General features: G+C 34.8%; 1 long non-coding RNA gene across 3 annotated transcripts in view; it reads left to right on the top strand.

Annotated features, from left to right (window-relative positions):
- The window catches only part of LOC131423241 (uncharacterized), a 67,362-nt gene that overhangs the window by 31,658 nt on the left and 15,870 nt on the right, over positions 1-19,834 (top strand). For 2 of the 3 annotated variants that reach the window (XR_009224476.1, XR_009224474.1), the window contains exon 1: positions 10,894-11,574. The exons of the other annotated variant lie outside the window; for it this stretch is intronic. This is a non-coding gene — a long non-coding RNA (uncharacterized LOC131423241). Of the gene's footprint in view, positions 1-10,893; positions 11,575-19,834 lie in introns of those variants that run through there. 3 annotated transcript variants of the gene reach the window in all.

Raw genomic sequence — 19,834 nt, 5'->3', positions numbered from 1 at the left:
TCACCGGCCAAGGCACTTCATTCATGTTAAATACCTATAATATGGGATTTAATTATTATACAAGTTAGTACCTTATTATTACTGTTAATTTTAACTTTTTTTTAAAAAAAATAACTAACATTTGAAGGATAGTTTTTTTTTTTTCTTTTTTACTTATTTGTCCATTAGATTATGGAAATTGCCAGGAATTCAATTGCTCATAGGATACAAAGAGAATCTTGCAGATTTCTTTAGGGGATGATAATAATCCAGTGTATCAAGGGACCATATGTTCCCAAAAGGAGATCCAGAGACACTGCACATAATTCCAAGGAAAGAAAGATAGATAAATATGCTGGATTATATTTAGACCCTTTACTGGAATTAATAAAGGATACTGCACTTTTATGGACTCCAAGTCACTATAGTTATTCCTTATCCCATTCTGTGTGTGTGTGTGTGTGTGTGTGTGTGTGTGTTTGTGTGTGTATGGAGAGTTATTTAGGGGAAATTAACCCTAAAGTGACAGTTTTTCATTTCTTTCTTCACCATTGTTGTTTGAGGTTTACTTTTTCTTCTTTGCCTACTATTTCTAAGCAGCCCCTCCCTACCTTCATATCAACTCTAATGCTCTAATTCTATAGAGGGTTGATCAAAGCAGATATTGTTTTGGGATGGTCATGAATAGTGGGGAAGGAAGACAGAGGGAAGAATAAACAAACTTGTAAAAAGATGATTTCAAGGCCTTGCCTTTTTCTTTCTAAAAATCTCAAGGTAACACCTGTAATGCCATTTGTATATATACTATTTTTCTCAGTTCATTCATATTGCCCCAGTATTGTTCTACCACCTATATACCATCATGCATTCAGTTCATTTGATCCAATGTCCTAGCAAGGCAGTCTCTGTTCTCAGAGGAAATCAAATCTTCAGTTCTCTGTACACTCAAAGACCCATGTTGTCAAAGCTGGGAATTGATTTTTTTTTCCTATAGGATCTAATTTGGACCTTACATACACATATACGTAACTTACTAACTGGTAGATTGTTAGTTTCTCCTAGGAGTGATATGTTTAAAAAAGATTGTGACCAATATGTGGTCTCAGCAAGAAATAGCATGCTCATCCATCAGTGATGTTGTTCACAGCTATGGGAGGAGAAGAAATAGCATACAACAGAGGAGTTTGTCTTCCAGAGTGTGCCTCCCAGCTAGCTCAAAAACATTAGATAAAAGGAGAAAAAGAATTATTATTAAAAGAAGCAAATACAAATGGCCAATTGTTCCTGTCATTTGGAATTTAAGAGTGTAGGCGTGACTTTCCTGGGGGTGGGGGGGAATTAAGTTTCAGTCATCCTTTTGAGATTTAAGCATAACAAAAATCCAAGAAAGCACTAGGCAACATTATAAATACGGCACTATATTTTAAATGCTTAATTTGAACAATTAAAGGCCAGTGAATAACATCTTTTAATTATTTCAGTGTAATAGTTCCATTATTAAATTCATGAACATGTTTGGTGATTGAATAGAAGTCAAAATTTGAGGTCCTTTATTCAAGGACCATTGGTCCAAATGGCATCCTGAATACAACACTGACGATTAGCATGTGGTCTGACTGACTACTTTTCCCCAAAGGAATAAACAATTGGAAATTCTTGTCAGAGGGAGGAGTAAAAGAGTGAAAGCATGAACATCAGGTATATTTTGCAAGCAAGTGACTGACAAGTCACATTAAGACCGAGTCATATGGTATCAGAACTCCTGACACATATGATTGCTTAGACACAAAGTGTCCCTTCCTGATATTTACTTTAATCTTCCTTAGGTCCTCTTTTATGAAAGATTTAGCCACCTTGGCAAATAAATCCCAGCTAACCTACTGAGAACTTGGAGGTATTTTACCGCTGGTACTTGTAGAGGCAGGCTGTGGGGCAGAAATCCCTGACTCATTGTAGCAGGGCTGTAATGTGCTGGGGAAATCAAATTGGATATCAGATGGCATGCTTTCTTAGCAGTCCTTTCATACTTCGTGCATAATTTTAAATTTTGGACTCATGATGAGTTTAATAGGTTTTCCTGGGTGGAGTGGATAGTAATAATTGTGTATAACATTGTTTCCATAGGAAAATATCTGTCAATTTCCAAATAATTGGCTTCCAAAAACCATTTGCATTGTACCAATTTGTAATTGGTAAGCTCAGTCCCTTGTTTTCTTTTTTTCCAGTTATGTAATGAAATTGAATGAAGCAGGTGTCAGATCCACATCTCCCTGCACACTCATTTTAGCAGTTGAGAGAATAAAGAAACGAATTTAATGATGCCCAGTCACCAACTGGGCTACTTGTGTTTTCCTAGATCCTAATATTTTCTCACAGTAATGCATTCCTCTATCATCTTCATGTTACTTAAAAGGAAAAAGATGCAAAGAGTAAGTAATAGCTTACCAGATTGAAAGCTAGAAGCATTGGGCCACTGGAAAGTAACACAGTAGTGAATGTTTAGATCAATGTTCTTTTGTCTCCTGTTAATATTTCTTTGATGAAAAGGTGACAGTCAACGGAGTTATTTTTGACCCATATTCTAATTAGAGATAGCTAAACATGTCATCTGACTTTATTGTGATTTTAATTATGATTTGAGGGAACATAGAAAATGAAGTGCTATGTACAACATGAAATTGCTTATGTAAAATTTAAAGCACGTAAAACATTAATTGTCAGTGGTGCAGACATATGTGCTAAGATTATAAATACATTCATGGGAAAGATGTATGCTAATATCAATTTATGCTTGCTTCAGGAGAGGCAAATGAATGAGATGGTAGGTAAGGCTTTTGTTGTTAGATGGTAAAATATTAGCAAATCAATTTTATCTCTTATTTTTGTATATTAAAATATTTGAATTAGTATTTAAAACATACATTTTAAAGGAAAGTGAACTATAGGACTGCAAAGTAAAAAAAAAATGGATTAAATTGTTCTGTAGTGTTAGGCTATAACTCTTCTATGTGAACTGAGTCATTCAGTTCATTTAGATTTAAAAATCCTGCTCACGCTCTGGGAACACCGGATCTGAGCAGTGGATGCACTAGCCCAGCCTCTCCAAGTCTCCATGGACAGTGAAGCTGAGGTGCAGAACTACCCCTCTATCTGATATTATGATTCAAAATAAGAAATATTGAGACCTGCCTACACTGACCTGCCCAGAACCCAGGCCCAGGATAGGCCAAATTTCATCCTGCTACCAGCATACACCAGCTGGAGCTGCAGCACTGGACCACCTCCTCCAACTAGCAGACCCCCACTAGAGCTCAGGCCCAGCCCAGATCTACCAACCCTGACAGGGCAGACCCAGGCACAGTGTAGGTCCAAGTACATGCCCCCCACCGGAAGCCCAGGCCTAACCCACTTCTATCTTGGGACACTGCAGACATCACCATAGCCTTTCAAATGCAGTAGTCTCTACTTTTTTGACAACAGACATGGCCTACAAGCAGCTGATTCTCAGAGTAGGCATTCCAAAGACAATGTAAGGCCCACCCTTTCAATGCCATCTCTGAAAGATGTGGCATCCATGTTAGGGTAGCTCAACTGCTATCTCCAGATACCTCCACTATTGTTGCCACCACCTTTAGTTGAATTAGCATACATTGAGGGACACCTGCAGGATCTGGAAGCTCAACATCGAGGTGAGGTTCAGATAGTCTGCATGGATATTACAAGATTATAGGGTAGAAACTGTAATATACAGATACACAATTTAAGAAAGGAAGACATATAGACAATATGAAAAAACAAGGGAGGAAAGTGCCCCAAACAAACCAGGATACTACAATAACAGAACCCATGATGAAATGCAGTTGATGAAATGTCAGAGAAAGAGTTCAGAATGTTCATAATTAAAATAATCTGTGAATTAAAGAATTAACTAAATGATCAAATATAGGCAAAAATTGAACAGTCAACAAAGAGATAGGAGAGCAAAGACAGGTAGCAAAAGATTACTTTAAGAAAGAGATAGAGACTCTGAAAAAAAATCAGAAACCCTCAAACTGAAGGAAATAATAAACCAAATAAAAAACTTAATAAAAAGCATAACCAACAGACTAGATCACCTGGAAGAAAGAATGTCAGATAATGAAGACAAAGTATACAATCTGAAAAAAAAGCTGACCACGCAGTGAAGATAGGAAGAAACCATGAACAGAACATCTAAGAATTATGTGACAGCATCAAAGGACTAAATCTAAAAGTTACTGGGATAGAGGAAGGCACAGAGTTTGTTGAATTTAATGATGCCCAGTCACCAACTGGGCTATTTGTGTGCACAATCTCTTTAATGAGATAATATCAGAAAAATTTCCAAGCATGAAAAATGAATTGAAAAACCAAATACAAGAGGCTTACAGGACAACAAATGTAGAAAATTATAATAGATCTACACCAAAGCATATTATAATGAAAATGCCTATCATAGAGAATAAATATAGAATCTTAAAGGCCACGAGACAGGAATCAGAGCACATATAGGGTGACCAATTTGTTTCTCAGCAGATTTTTCAACCCAGAACCTCAAAGCCAGAATATCATGGAACAACATATACCAAGCTCTGAAAGAAAATGGATGCCAACCAAGAATCTTATATCCAGCAAAACTAAGCTTTAGATTTGATGATGAAATAAAAACCTTCCATGATAAACAAAAGTTAAAAAAAAATTATAAATAGAAAGCCTGCACTAAAGAACATTCTCAACAAAATATTCCAAGAAGAGGAAATAAAAAACAATGACGAAAATCAGCAGAGGGAGGTACTAAACTAAATGGAAATCTAATCACAGGAGAAACCAAGTCACGTTAAATAACAAAAATAAACAAAAATGTCTGAGAATACAAATCACGTCTCAATAATAATCCTGAATGTCAATAGCCTAAACTCACCAATCAAAAGACATAGACTAGAAGATTGAATAATAATAATAATAATAATAATAATAATAATAATAATAAAACAATATGCTGCCTCCAAGAAGCTCATCTCATAGAAAAAGACATCCAAAGACTGAAGACATCCAAAAATCATACCACTCACATGGACTTCGGAAGTAAGCAGGAGTTTCCATCCACATATCAAATAAAGTAGACTTCAAGCTAAAGTTAATTAAAAGGGATAAAGAAGGACACTACATACTGCTCAAGGGAACCATACATTAACAAGATTTAACAATAATAAATATATATATGCCCCAAACAATGGAGCATCTATGTTCATCAAACAAACTCTTCTCAAATTTAAGAGTCAAATAGACCTCAGCACAATAATTGTGGGTGACGTTAACATAGCTTTTCCACCACTGGATAGATCTTCCAAACAAAGGCTGGACAAAGAAACCATAGAGCTCAATAATACAATTAATAACTTAGACTTAACTGACATATGTAGAATATTTCATCCTTCCATGAGCAAACTCACTTTCTTCTCAGCAGCACATGGATCTTTCTCCAAAATACATCATATATTATGCCACAAAGGAACTCTTAGCAAATAAAAAAAGTGGAGATACTACCCTGAATTCTATCAGATCATAATGGAATGAAACTGAAAAACAATGATAAAATTTAAAAAAAAGCTACTCTAACACACAGAGACTAAATAATATGCTACTGAATGAAGAATGGGTTGCAAAAGACATCAAGAAGGAGATTAAAATATTCTCTTAAATGAGAACACAGATACAACATATTGAAATCTCTGGGACACTATGAAGTCAGTACTACGAGGTAAGTTCACTTCATGAAGTTTCTTCCTTAAAAGAAGAAAAAGTCAACAAATAAATGACCTAACATTACATCTCAAAGCCCTACAAAAATAATAAACCAACACCAAAATTAGAAGAAGACAGAAAATAATTAAAATCAGAGCTGAAATCAATGAAATTGAAACAAAAGAAACAATTGAAAAAATTGACAAAACAGAAAGTTGGTTCTTTGAAAAAATAAATAAAATTAGCAAACCCTTAGCCATGCTAATGAAGAGAAGGAGAGAGAAAACTCAAATTACTAACATACTTGATGAAAATGGAAGTATCCCTACAGACACTACAGAAATACAGAAGATAATTAGAAATTATTTTGAAAACTTGTACTCCAATAAAATAGAAAATATCGAAGGCATAGACAAATTTTTAGAGTCATAAAATTTGCCCAAATTGAATCAGGATGATATACACGATTTAAACACATCAATTTCAAACAACGAGATAGAAGATGCCATCAGAAGTCTACCAACCAAGAAAAGCTGAGACTGGATGTATACACAGCTGAGTTCTATTAGACTTTTAATGAAGAACTTATACCAATATTCCTCAAATTATTTCATGAAATAGAAAAAGAGTCAGCACTTCCAAACTCATTCTATAAGGCTAGTATCTTCTTGATTCCAAAACCAGGTAAAGACACATCAAAGAAAGAAAACTTCTAATATCTTTAATAAACATACATGCAAAAATTCTCTATAATTCTGGCAAATTGAATACAAAACATATCAAAAAGATAGTGAACCATGATCAAGTGTGTTTCATTCCAGGGATCCAAGGTTGGTTCAACATATGTAAATTAAAAAATGTAATTCATTGCATCAGTAGACTGAAAGATAAGAATCACATGATCATCTCAATAGATGCAGAAAAAGCATTCAACAAAATATAGCACCCCTTCATGTTCAAAACACTAGAAAAACTAGGGATAAAAGGAACATATCTCAACATCATAAAAGCTATCTATGCTAAACCCCAGGCCAACATCATTCTAAATGGAGAAAAATTGAAGGCATTCCCTCTAAAAACCAGAGGAATGCCTTCTTTCACTACTTCTATTTGACGTAGTTCTTGAAACACTGGCCAGAGCAATTAGACAGGTGAAAGAAATTAAAGGAATATGGATAAAACAAGACAAACTCAAATTAGCACTATTTGCCAATGATATAATTCTATACCTAGAAGACCCAAAAAATTCCACCAGAAAACTTCTAGAACTAGTAAATGAATTCAGCAAAGCAGCAGGATATAAAATCAACACCCATAAATCAAAAGCATTTCTGTATATCAGTGACAAATCCTCAGAAAGGGAAATTAGGGAAACTACCCCATTTACAACAGCCTCAAAAAATTAAAAATAAAATAAAATAAAATACTTGGGAATCAACTTAATGAAAGAGATGAGAGACCTCTACAATGAAAACTACAGAACGCTAAAGAAAGAAATTCAAGAAGACCTTAGAAGATGGAAAAACCTATCTTGTTCTTGGATAGGCAGAATTAATATTGTCAAAATGGCCATACTACCAAAAGCACTATATAAATTTAATGCAGTTCCAATCGAAACCCCAATGACATTCCTCATAGAAATAGAAAAAGCAGTCTTGAAATTCATCAGGAAAAATAAGAGACCCAGAATAGCTAAAGCAAGAAGATGAAGTAGGTGGCATTACTATACCAGACCTGAAACTATACTATAGATCAATAGTAACAAAAACAGCATGGTATTGGCACTAAAATGGACTTGAATACCTATGGTACAGAAAAAGGGACACAGAGATAAACCCACAAAACTAGAGTTATCTTATATTTAAGTTACAAAAAACATACATTGGAAATAAGATAGCATCTTTATCAAATGGTGCTGGGAAAATTGGAAATCCATATACAACAAAATGAAATTAAATCCCTATCTCTTACCATGCATAAAACTCAAATCAAAGTGGATCAAGGTCCTAGGAATTAAACCAGAAACACTGTGCCTAATAGAAGACAAAGTTGGCCCAAATCTCCATCATGTTGGATTAGGCCCTGCCTTCCTTAATAAGACTCCTAGAGCACAAGAATTAAAATCAAGAAACAGTAAATGAGATTAATTCAAACTAAATTAATTCTCAGGAAAAACAAAGAAACAAACAAAAATAATCAGTGAGGCGAATAGAGAGCCTACATTTTGGGAGCAAATTTTTACCACATGCATATCAGTTAGATCACTAATCTCTAGGATATATAAAGAACACAAACATTTTAACACCAAAAATAAGTAAATAAATAAATAACCCATTCAATAAATGGGCCAAGGAACTGAACAGACACTTCTCAGAAGATGATGTAAAATCAATCAGCAAATATATGAAATAATGTTCAGTATCTCTAGCAATTAGAGAAATGCAATTAAGACTACTCTAAGATTTCATCTCACACTAGTCAGAATTGCAGCTATTAAGAATACAAACAATAATAATGTTGGCGAGTGTGTGGGAGAAAAAGGCACACCCATACATTGCTAGAAAAGACTGTGGGATGAGATGGACATCATTACCCTAAGTACATGTATGGAGACATGAATGGTCTGACTCTACTATGTGTACAACCAGAGATATGAAAAATTGTGCTCTATATGTGTAATATGAATTGTAATGCATTTTGCTGTCCTATATAACACATTAGAATAAAAAATAAAATATAAAAAAAATCCTGCTCACTTTTTGGAGTAGTGAGTTGACTAAATCAACTTTAGGGTGGTTTAACTATTGAGTTCACTTCATTTCTCTTAGTATAATTTCAGTGTTTACTTAATATAAAATTGCTTTATTTAAAATACAAATTTAAATAATATTCTAATTGATTTTACATTTAGAATTAATGTTCTTGTTTAATGTACATTTACACATTATAGCTCTTTTTGTTCCTTTGTATTAAATAATGTAGCATTGAGGGTAATTAAAGTGAACTTTCCCAATGGTACCACTGTATCATTGTAGACTTGCTCACATTTAGAGTTTATGAAGGAATTATGGTTATTTGGAAAGAAAAACCTGGAAATACATGAAATTTATATAGAGAGAGTTTTTTACTTTATTTGAATATAGACTTTAAATAGGTTAGGAAATTCCCATAAAATATAGAAAAGCATACAAAATTGGTACCTGAGCTTCTGACAACATAAACTAAAAAATAAATGAAAATTACCATTGAATTTTTCATTCATATAAATGATGGTCTTTCAATGAGGGCATCTAGCCTCATAAATAGTCAAAAGCATTCCAGCATTTAGGAAATAATAGATTCAGATTAAAATAGGAGTCACACTCTATCTTAAAGCCTAAATTAAATATATTCTTTTCTTGTTGTTTTCATTGTTGGCTAAGCTTAATAAAGTATATTTCAATATAGACCTTGTGTTTACTCAAGTTCAGAGAACTATTTGTATATGATTGTCAGAGTTCCACTGATTTACTACTTTACTATAAGCAATTGATCTACACCATCACTGATTTACTAAGAACTTTATACATAAGACTGTGTAAGATACAACACAAGAAGAATCAATTAGAACAATTATTATCTTCATCTTCACCATCATCATTATCATAACAATGTCATCTTTTTAACCCTTCATAGATTGCAAAATTCTTTTCTTTCCAGAACCTCTCTAACCTCATACTCAGCTTGAGAATAGGTAGAACGTGTATTATTTATTCTGCCTGGTGTTGGAGGAGCTTAAAAATAGTGAAAACAAAGGTCACAAATAAGAAGACATTTATGTTGTCTCTATAGTAGATGACATTTTAAGAAAAGAATAAAAACAGAAGAGTCCATTATGGAAAAAAAAAAAACAGTTAGCCAAATATGCTATTGCTGAACCACAAGCATTTTTAAATGATTATCTATCACTTTCTAGTGTTTGGTTAATAAATAGCTCAAATAACATTAAAATACATGGGGGAAATAAACATTTTTTTACTTGTTATCATGTAAAAATTTGAATGTCGTGTCCTCTATAATGCCTACCCTCCAACTTACATAACCCATATTGGGCTTATTTTGAATTGAATCTTGGCCATCATATCATTCCATTCAAGAAAATGAAAGTGTACTTAATAAAGGAAGAGTAAGTCCATTTGAATTGACAATGGGTTTAAATAGAAGAAATAATTATTTGATTTTTAAATATTGAGTACAAATTCTCCATTATTAATTTCCTCACTAATACTAAATTGTAAACATATGTGGCATTTTACTCATATTAAACTATACATTTTTCAGGATGTTTTTTCTTTTATTTTTTAGTAGGTATTTCCTGAATGTTTCTTATTTTTAACCAAATAAAATATACTGTATATAATATATAACATGTCAAAGATGGTACTTCAGCTATTAACAACTTACATATATCTGACCATAAACTGGTAATTTATATATGTGTGTAAATCAGTTTCTCTATTGCTGAAATCCACTGTGGAATATAAAAGCTATAGACAATGGAAAGGTATTTTTTTATAAGTTATATTTTGGAGGTACTCTGAGTGTGTATATGTGTATGTTATTAGTGATATAACCCAAAGGAACAATCTATTGCCTGTAATTTACAGAAAAGAGGTTCACCCAAAATATGTTATATAGTTGCCACTGGTAAATTAAGTGGTAAAGCTTCTTGAATTTTTTTTAGCATGTATCTGCTGAGAGCCATTGCCAAGTAGGAATGATGCATCGCAATTTCTTTGTCAGCCTACTCCATGTTGCTTAGAGGAAGGACTCTCCATGGTGGACCCAGGTCATTTGAAGTGACTTTGCATGAAAGGTGACCTTGCTCAAGGACCAGGGCAGATCCGGGTTTAGGGTGGATCAGGGTTTAGGGCGGATCGGGATTTAGGGCATTCTGGGTTTAGGGCGGGCGGTTCCAGGTTTAAGGTGATTCCTGCTAGGAAGAGGGCGTATCCTGCTGCCTCAGGTGCCTTGAGTTCCCGTTGAGTTCTCGTGGGATTCAGAGAGTATTTGGGATTCAGAGCTCGGTGGAGAGTGTGGATTTTGCCCAGAATGTGTTTGTAGAGTGCCGGTGTGAGTTCGGGAATAAAGAATTGCTGTTTGAATCTACAAGGCTGTGAGTGGCTCGTGATTTTGTGCCCAGCCAGACTGCGGCATGTATCTATTAAATATTCAGCATGGACTAAAACATGAAAAAGTTCTGAAAATACTTTCAATATCCAAAATAACATTAACTTTCATACTTTTGAATTTTATTGTGTCTAGTAACCAGTTATTTCTAAAATCATTAAGCCTTGCTAATATTTTCTGTATACCTAAGAATAGTATCAACAGAATTCATTTTCTAAGAGCTGAGAAAAGGAATGAAAGATTAGTGAAATTGGAATTCACAGAAAGATGTGTGTGTACACACACACACACACACACACACACACTTCTCACTTCAACTCAAGTCAGCATTGGCCTAAGTTTTTGCCTGTGGAGGGAGAATAGAGATATATTTTTTGAAAGTGTGCTTCATCTAAAATTGGCTGGTTCTACCATCTAGACATAACACATTATACTAAAAAGAATGACTAGTAACCTTTGAGAGATATGTGAGTGCTTTGAAATAGTTATTATATGAAAATACAGTGTTTTGAGCTTCTTTAATGTTTTTTTTTAAATTATAGATCTGTGAGCCATAGTTTTAACATTTCAGTTTCCACGTTGGAATTTAGATCTCTTGAACTTCTGTTCCAAGAACTTTAAGTCTCATTTAAAGGTAAAGATTTCCAAAGGCATTTGTATCAGGTAAGTGCTGTTTCAGTCCCCTGTTTGAGTGAGTTGCATCTTTGGTATGATTTTTTTTTGGACAACTTAAAAAATTATTTATCTCCATACATAAAAAATGATTCTATCTAACATGTAGCTTTAGACTTGGCTTTTCTGCATGAAGCAAAAAAAATAAAAGAAAATATATAATTTTAAAAAAGTATCTTTTTAAAAAGAAAGACTGATGTGGTTTATATTTAGGATATAATTTTTATAAAACCTATTATGCATACTATTTCCTCTTCAACTTTGTATGTTGAGTTTATATTTTATAAGTCAAATTTGAAACTTCTCCCCTAACTTTAACTCAAGTTTTTAGGCATTGAAAATTCTTGAAGACTCTTTAGGTGCTGCAGGAATAAGTAATCATTTTTGTCATTGGAATAATTTTGAGAGAAACATCAGAAGAGCTCTTTGAAAAAGGTACAGTCAACTGTGGAAATTGAGTGAAGCCTACTGTGAACTACATGGTAATCCTTACATTTTTTGTTTTATGAGAAGAAAGGGGAAAATAGAGGACAGAGTTGATGGACACAGTTCACAAGACAAATGTATAACATTTGCCTGGAAATTGCCATTACCAGATACACTTTCATTTAAATTCCACTCTGTTTAGAGCTTGGTGAAAAAGTTAGTTTATAATCTGGCTTGAACTCATGGCAATGAGTTCATGGTAGGTATTTGAACATGGATCACACCACATGCTTGAACTCAGCTTAAACACTCTGCATTCATAAAAACATAGAGATGAGGAGTTTCAGCTGTGTACTCCTCATCTCTAGGTTTTTATGAATGCATAGTGTTTAAGTTGAGTTCAAGCATGTGGTGTGTCTTGCAGGCAATGAGACCCTACATCTGTCAAGCAGTCTTTGAAGCTCAGTTCTAAAGAGAGAGAGAGAGAGAGAGAGAGAGAGAGAGAGAGAGAGAGAGAGAGAGAGAGAGAGAGGGAGAGAGCATTTTGTGTGAACATTTGTGTCCCTTAACGATCATATGATGACACCTTATCATCAGGATGATGGTTTTAGGAAGTGGGCCATGTGATAGATGTTTAGGTCCTGGAGGTAGATCCCTCATGAATGGGGTGAGTATCCCCAGAGAGCTTCCCTGCTCCTTCTACCAGGTGAAAATACAGTTAGACAGTGCCATCTATGATCCAAGAAACAGGCTCTCACCAGACACTGAGTTTGCCAATGACTTGATCTGGGGCTGCCCAGCCTCCAAAATGTGAGAAGATTTTGTTTTTCATGACCACCCAGTTTATTGTATGTTGTGATAATCCCAAAAAACTAAGATATCTATTTTCTGCATTCTCTCTGTACTCACAGGCTAATATGCTCATAGAATCTCAGGTAACACTTGTTGAAGATAACCAAGAGTGTGGTGGTGACAATCTATCTATTGCTCTGGGCCTGTGTCATGTTACATTACTGGTTAAAATACTAGGAAGGAAGGAACAATTTAAAGGAGGAAACTTTATTCTGATTCATGGTTCCAAAGATCTCAGTTCATAGTTCTCCAGCTACATTGCTCTAGGCCTAAGGTGAGGCAGGACACCATGGTGGAAAGGCATGGCAGAGCAAAACTGTTCAGCTCATGCTGCAGGAAAGGAGGGAGAGGCAGAAAGAGAGAGAGAGAGAGAGAGAGAGAGAGAGAGAGAGAGAGAGAGAGAGAGAGAGAGAGCATTTAGGATTGGGGTGGGGCTATAATCCCCAAGGACATGACCTCAATTATCTACTTCCTACACATACTCCTACTTGCTTATATTCACCACCCAATAATCCATTCAAATCCATAAAGTAGGTTAACCCACCAATTAGGTTATAGCTCTCATAATCTAATCATCTTGCTTTTGAACATTTCTGCGTTAACTAACATATAAACTTTTCAGGGGACTTCTCCCATCTAAACCATAACAGAGCCCAATACAATTTGGTTTGCAAGAATCTAAATTCCCCTAGCTCTTCATTCATTGGTGGATACTGACTTAGTTTCACATTTGGCCATTTGCTTTCTTGGGTTTCTCTCCTCAAGTGTCCTGAAAATAATTAAGCCAATCAAGGAAAGTCATGATAACTCAGGTCCTTGGTCCTTTAAGTTGATCCTTCTTACCAGAACTCAGGAGGCAGGGTGAATGGTAGTTTAATTAAGGTTTGAGTGACTGAGGTCCTCTCTTGTCACCTCTTCCATACCTTCCTCTGTCTTACTTTCCACTTTTTTTTTTCTACCTACCATTCATGGAGGACTGCAAGGGCGTTTTTAATCAGCTAAGTGCTTTTCCAAGATATAGCATTGCAAAAATCAGACTGGAAAAAAAAAGCATGCTGTCAAAACCAAAAGAGATTATATGCTCCATTATAAAATAAAATATGCAGAATAGCATTTATATGTTTAAATTATTCATTACAATGCCAGAAAACTTAATGATTATTTTTTTCTCTGTGGTGTATGTCATGTTTCTCATAGCAGGTAGAAAATAGGACAGTTGGTCCTTTTATGTTAGGTTTACATCATTTCTTCTGTCAATAGGTTCAGGTAAATTGTATACACCATTGTATTGAGTTTAAGCACCTTAAGTAAGAGATTAATTATAAGGAAAACCATCATTTATAAGTGCTAGTCACAGCTCCAGATAAACAAAAAGAAATTTAAAAAATGTATGAGCTTCTTTTGTCATTTTAGAATATTGTTTTGTTTAAATTAATTTCAACTTTCACTCTCTGCTTGAAATCTATTATTGGTTCCTCAAAAACTTCAGGATAAGCATAAAATTTAAGCCAAGAGATATGAAGTCTAATGGCTTGTCCATTCATTCATTTTTCCATCATTTGATAGATGTCATTGAGAATCTACTATGTCATGCACTTACCTAACATATCACACATTTAGTTTCTGCCTAGCTTGAAATTCAGATGGAGGATTTCTAAAATATGCATGCCACATATCCAGCCTCAAGGATTTTGACTCAGTAGCTAAGATGCTGGTCTTTTAAATTTTATTATTTATAAAAGATTCACAGGGGGTTGAGATAAGAGGGATTTTGAAGCACTTTGCTAATCAATACCTCTTTATTCTTTAAGGCTCACATTAGGTACAATTTTTCCATTAACAACTCTGATTGACCTCATCAGTTTACTTAAGTGACCTCTTCTACATTCAGTGACAGTCCTTGTACTCTCCAACTCTACTCAAGTATTTATATTGTAGTTTGTACTTTTGTTTTCCATCTGCTCTTGAGAAGCTTTAGCATCCTGTTTATTTTTTATCCTCAGTGATAAACAATGCAAAGTATGCAAATGACTGAATCAATTTTCATCTAATCTCACACACACACACACACACACACACACACACACACACACCCCACACACTGAGGATACCTGGAAATAGTGAAGACTTTTCAGAGACTAGACAAACATTACTGACATTTTCAGCTTAGAAGTACAATGCCTACTAAGACATAGCATGTTGTGCCAAGGCAATTAGTAACTTTTTTATTGCATTATAAATACATTGTATGAGAGTAAGATGAGGTTATAAAGAGAAAATTTCATATCATCTCTCTATTGCATAATTTCCAAAGGGATATTAATGCTTTAAGGATATGGTCTTCTACTGTCAGCTGGGTATGATGACTTAAAGAATTTCTTTTTTTTTTCCTCAAAGTGTGATCTACAGTCTACCTGCTTAAAATTACTTAAGGTCCTTCCTTGTTAAAAATTCAGGTCAAGGACCTAAGGACATACATAACAGACAATGAATTAGAAACTGGGAATACAAAAAGAAATGTAAGTCAACAGGAACAAGGCAAACAATCCAAGCCCAAGGTTAATAAAGGAAATTCACATTAAAAACCACAATGAGACATCAGTTCAATCATTTAAATTAAAAATCAAAATCTCCAGCAATCTCAAGTGTTAGGGATAATGTAGACTCCCAAAAACAGGTTTGCACTCTGGGTGGGGCTGTAAATTGTCAGTCCTTTGGGGGAATAATTTGGTACTATAGCACACTTGAATCTGTTCCTGTTCCATAAGTCAGCATTTCCAGTGCTTGACAAACTTTGCACATGCATTCAAGGAGATGTAAACAAAATCTTTTAACTAGTGTTGTTTATAAGAGCAAATTTGGAAATGTTAAGAATAAAAGAATGAATAAACAATACAAAATATATTATGCAAAATAGAATACTCTATAACAGTTACAAGAATTAGCTAATGTCACTCATCAGTGTGCAAAAACTCACAAAACTAATCTTATATTAACAAACCAAATTGCACAAAAATCCACACTATATGTAAAGTAATAACTGCAGAAAAGTAAATGAAGGAATTTTTCAGTGTGTAAGATACATTGATTCTAAATCTCTGTATAAATTTTTAATTACATGCATATAGACCAAATATTTTTAATGATATCTCCAAGTCATCAATATTATTCTCAGTAGCATACACAATAAAGCTCTTTTTATGAAGAATCCCATCAAAATTATGTGTTTTCTGCTCTCTCTTAGCTTTGCTATAAGAAACAGGATTCTTCCTATTTTATTAAAACAATTTCTATCTTTAGAAAACCTAAGTTTTTCAAGAAAATTAAAACCAAAATATCAAGTCAAGTCTTTTCTAAAATAAATATAAAGCATTTTGTGTAGCAATAAATCAGCTGTTTTACTCCTTTGCAAAAGTTAATTACTTAATTACTTTTTGTTAAAGTTAAAAATAAAAAATACAATTATTCTTTCTTTTCTAGTAATTGTAATTTTTGGGGGGGTACTGGGGATTTAATTCGGGGGCACTCTACCACTGAAACATATCCCAAGCCCTATTTTGTATTTTATTTAGAGGCAGGGTCTCACTGAGTTGCTTAGCACCTCACAGTTGTCAAGGCTGGCTTTGAACTTGCGTTCCTTCTGCCTCAGCCTCCTGAACTACCATTGGGATTACAGGTGTACTCCATTGCACCTATCTCAGGAGTTGTAATTTTTAAACTAAAATTAATTAACATGTTCACATTACTCTTTAGGATCTAGTAAATATGGCCACAGATTCTTTGTAATAACTGGTATCAAGAGATGAACTCCAATTCCACATGCCTTGAATCCTGGCTGACCTTATGATACCTGTTAATGAATATAATGTACCAGAAGTTAATGGAGAAAATCAGGAACTGAAAGGTCTTATAGAGACTCTGAGAATTTGCCTTTCCCTCTCAGATCTTCATATAAGGAAGCCTAGAAGCCAGCTTCTAGAAAATAACAGACCACTGTAGAAGTAAATTCCACATTAGAGACAACATTAACTGCTAGACAGGTGACAGGCCAGCTTGGACCTTACCGTTTACCCTTTATCAGCCAATAAAAGGAACGTGGGTAAATCAGTATGAGAATCATCTGCCAGCCCATAAAATGGTGAGAAATAATAAATATTTGTACTTTAGTGTGATTTATTTAAACCAAAATTTAATGGATGCAGGAATGTGTTAGTCAACTTCTTGATACTGTGACCAAAATACCCAAGAGAACAAATTACAGGAGGAAAAGTTTATTTTGACTAATGGTTTCAGAAGTTCAGTCTATGGTTAGCTGACTATCTCTCTGGGCTCAAGGTGAGGCACAGCATCATAGCCGAAGGGTGTCCAAGGGAGGGTGCTGTTCACCTCATGGAGGCCAGAAAGAGAGGGGAAGGAGCCACAAGGAAGAGGAAGCCCTCTGGGGCGTGCACCCCATAACTAATCTCCTTCAGCCACATCCCACCTGTTTATACTTACCACCCAGTTAATCCATTCAAACTAAGGTGGACCAATTGGGTTACAGCTTTCCAAAATCTATTCATTTCATCTCTGAATATTCTAGATTTTGGGGGACACCTTGTATCCAAGTCATAACAAAGAAAATGTACCTAGAGGTTGGGAGCTACTAAAACAAAACTTTAACATAATTGTTTCACTGACTTTAGGACCAGATGGGTGCTAGAACATGAAAAAGGAGTGAGAAATCTATTATTGTAAGACTAGAAAAATTGCAAAGCGACTGTTGGAGGATAAAGAAAAAAGTAACCCATGTGATATAGGGACAGAAAAATTAATAAAAATACTGACTGAAGGAACCTAAAGGTTGAGAATGCACGTAATGAACTGGAACTGGTTGAAGGCATCTGTGGACAGAATGTTGAGAGTGCCAATTGGTTTGATCTAGGTGCCTGTGATAAGGTGTTGGAAGAAACGATCAGCTAAAGAAGGAAATGGTTTGAAATCAGGGATTGAGAACATATGTAGAAAGCCAGAATATACTAGGTTGGAAATAAAAACTCCTCAACATCAAATAAGCTCTGGAGACAGAGACTTAATCAAAGCTGTGGCAATAAGGTTTTTATTTAGAACTCTGATGAAAGATTTGAATTGGAGTCTCATATCCCAAAAGTGTTTGCTAGATGGGTGTCTAAAAATCTTCAGGACATTCTTCTCAGCTATCTCATATGCAGTTCAAGTCGATAGAGTTCTCTCTAACTTGAATCATAAATGAACAAAGAAAGGTAAATCACCCAAGTGTAGTGGTAATAAGTGAAATGACAATAAAACCACAATGAGACATTAGTTCACTTTTAAATTAAAATCAACATATGGAGTAATGAAGTGAGGACTCCCAGGAATCACTGTGCACTTGGGTGGGTTTTAAAATTAATTATTGATGTGGCTTTTGAAATATGGAATTAATTTGAATTCTTATGAAATCAACAAAGGTTTAAGGGTGATATCAATGAAAGCAAAGATCAGAAGCTTTAAGTTGAAATAGGAAAGAAACTTCTGGGACCTGAACTTTCAATGGGCAGAAGATAGGCTTAGAGCACTTCTCAACTTCAAAAAATAGTGCATTTCTTATTAAGAGAAAAGATATCTCAGACCACAGAACCAAAGATCCAGAAGGAGGAGCCAAGAGTTACAGAGAACAAAGGGATTATTTTGGAGCAGAAATGAGCCCTTATCAAAGAGTACTCTTACAAATAGGCAGAGATGATGGCAGGTACCCAGATATTTTCAGAATTATATGTCAAGTGACTGCTATATCCTTAGTATTCTTTCCCCATTCTGACTGTAAATGTCTATTATGCCTAAATCTCCCTCATATTTTCTGTGTGTATAGGGAGGAAGTACAACTAGTCTTTTCTGTTTATAAATCTCTCAATCAACAGGGGATACATTCAGAAAACTGCATTCCTAACTCAGATAGTTTTGTATCAGTCCATAGTGAACTTTGGGCCTGATCCTTTCATTGGGTGACTATTTTGGAAATTTTCCTGGTGGAAGAAAAGTAAACAATTGGGACCAGAATGAAGTACATTAAAAGTGGCCACATGTTCTTTACAACTGTTCCCATTAAGAGTCCTGGTCTATATTGCCTACCTCTTGAACCTGTCCTCACCTTGTAACTTGCATTGACAAACAGAAATGATTCCCAGGCCTGGCCCTTATGAGGATAGGACTTGAAGGTAGCACTTTCAGATGCCTTGAGAATACCATTTTAGAAGCCAAGCAAGAGTACCAGAGGACAGAAGGTTACATAGAAGGGAATTAAAAAGCTTCAGCACAAAGTCAGCACTGATTGATTGTCTCAATAGCAAATGAGACCATCTTGGGCATTCCAGCCCCAGACAACCCTTTACATGAACGAACATGATTACTTAAATGAACACCAGAGAAATGTCAGAGAAACCACTATTTAACCTATGGACAACTCAAAAGTAATGCATTGCCTTATTTTGCTGTGCAAGTGAGATCTGGGGAGTTTTTTTTAATAGTTGATAATTCAATATGATCTTCATTCCCCAAATAATGCCAAACATTAAAAGTACAAAAACTAATAAATTAATACAAATGATGATCCTCTGAGTAGTCAATGTACCTCTAAAACCTAGGCTCCTGAATGTCAAATTAGTCATCATAAAGGACTAATAAGAATAGTCTTTTTTATTACTAAATGTGCTAAAAACAAACATCAACTTTTGAATCTATGGATTATGTCACTGCTATGGGCTAAATTGTGATCCCCCAAATTCATATGTTCATAATCCCCAATGAGATTTTGTTTGGTGATAGGGCCCATAGGGACATAATTAAGGTTAAAAAAAAGGGTGGAGCCCCAACCTGAACCTGATTGTTTGGTGTCCTTATTAAAAAAAGAGACACCAGCAACCTCTGTCTTCCTGTGTGCACAGAGAGGGCATGTAAAACACAGTAAAAAGATAGA

The sequence above is a fragment of the Marmota monax genome, unplaced genomic scaffold (assembly GCF_021218885.2).
Source record: "Marmota monax isolate L192 unplaced genomic scaffold, Marmota_monax_Labrador192_F-V1.1 WCK01_AAM20220418_F8-fsc00036, whole genome shotgun sequence".
Classification (NCBI taxonomy): Eukaryota; Metazoa; Chordata; class Mammalia; order Rodentia; family Sciuridae; genus Marmota; species Marmota monax.
The sequence above is the reverse complement of the archived record's forward strand: the minus strand, read 5'-3'. Positions and strand labels throughout refer to the sequence as shown.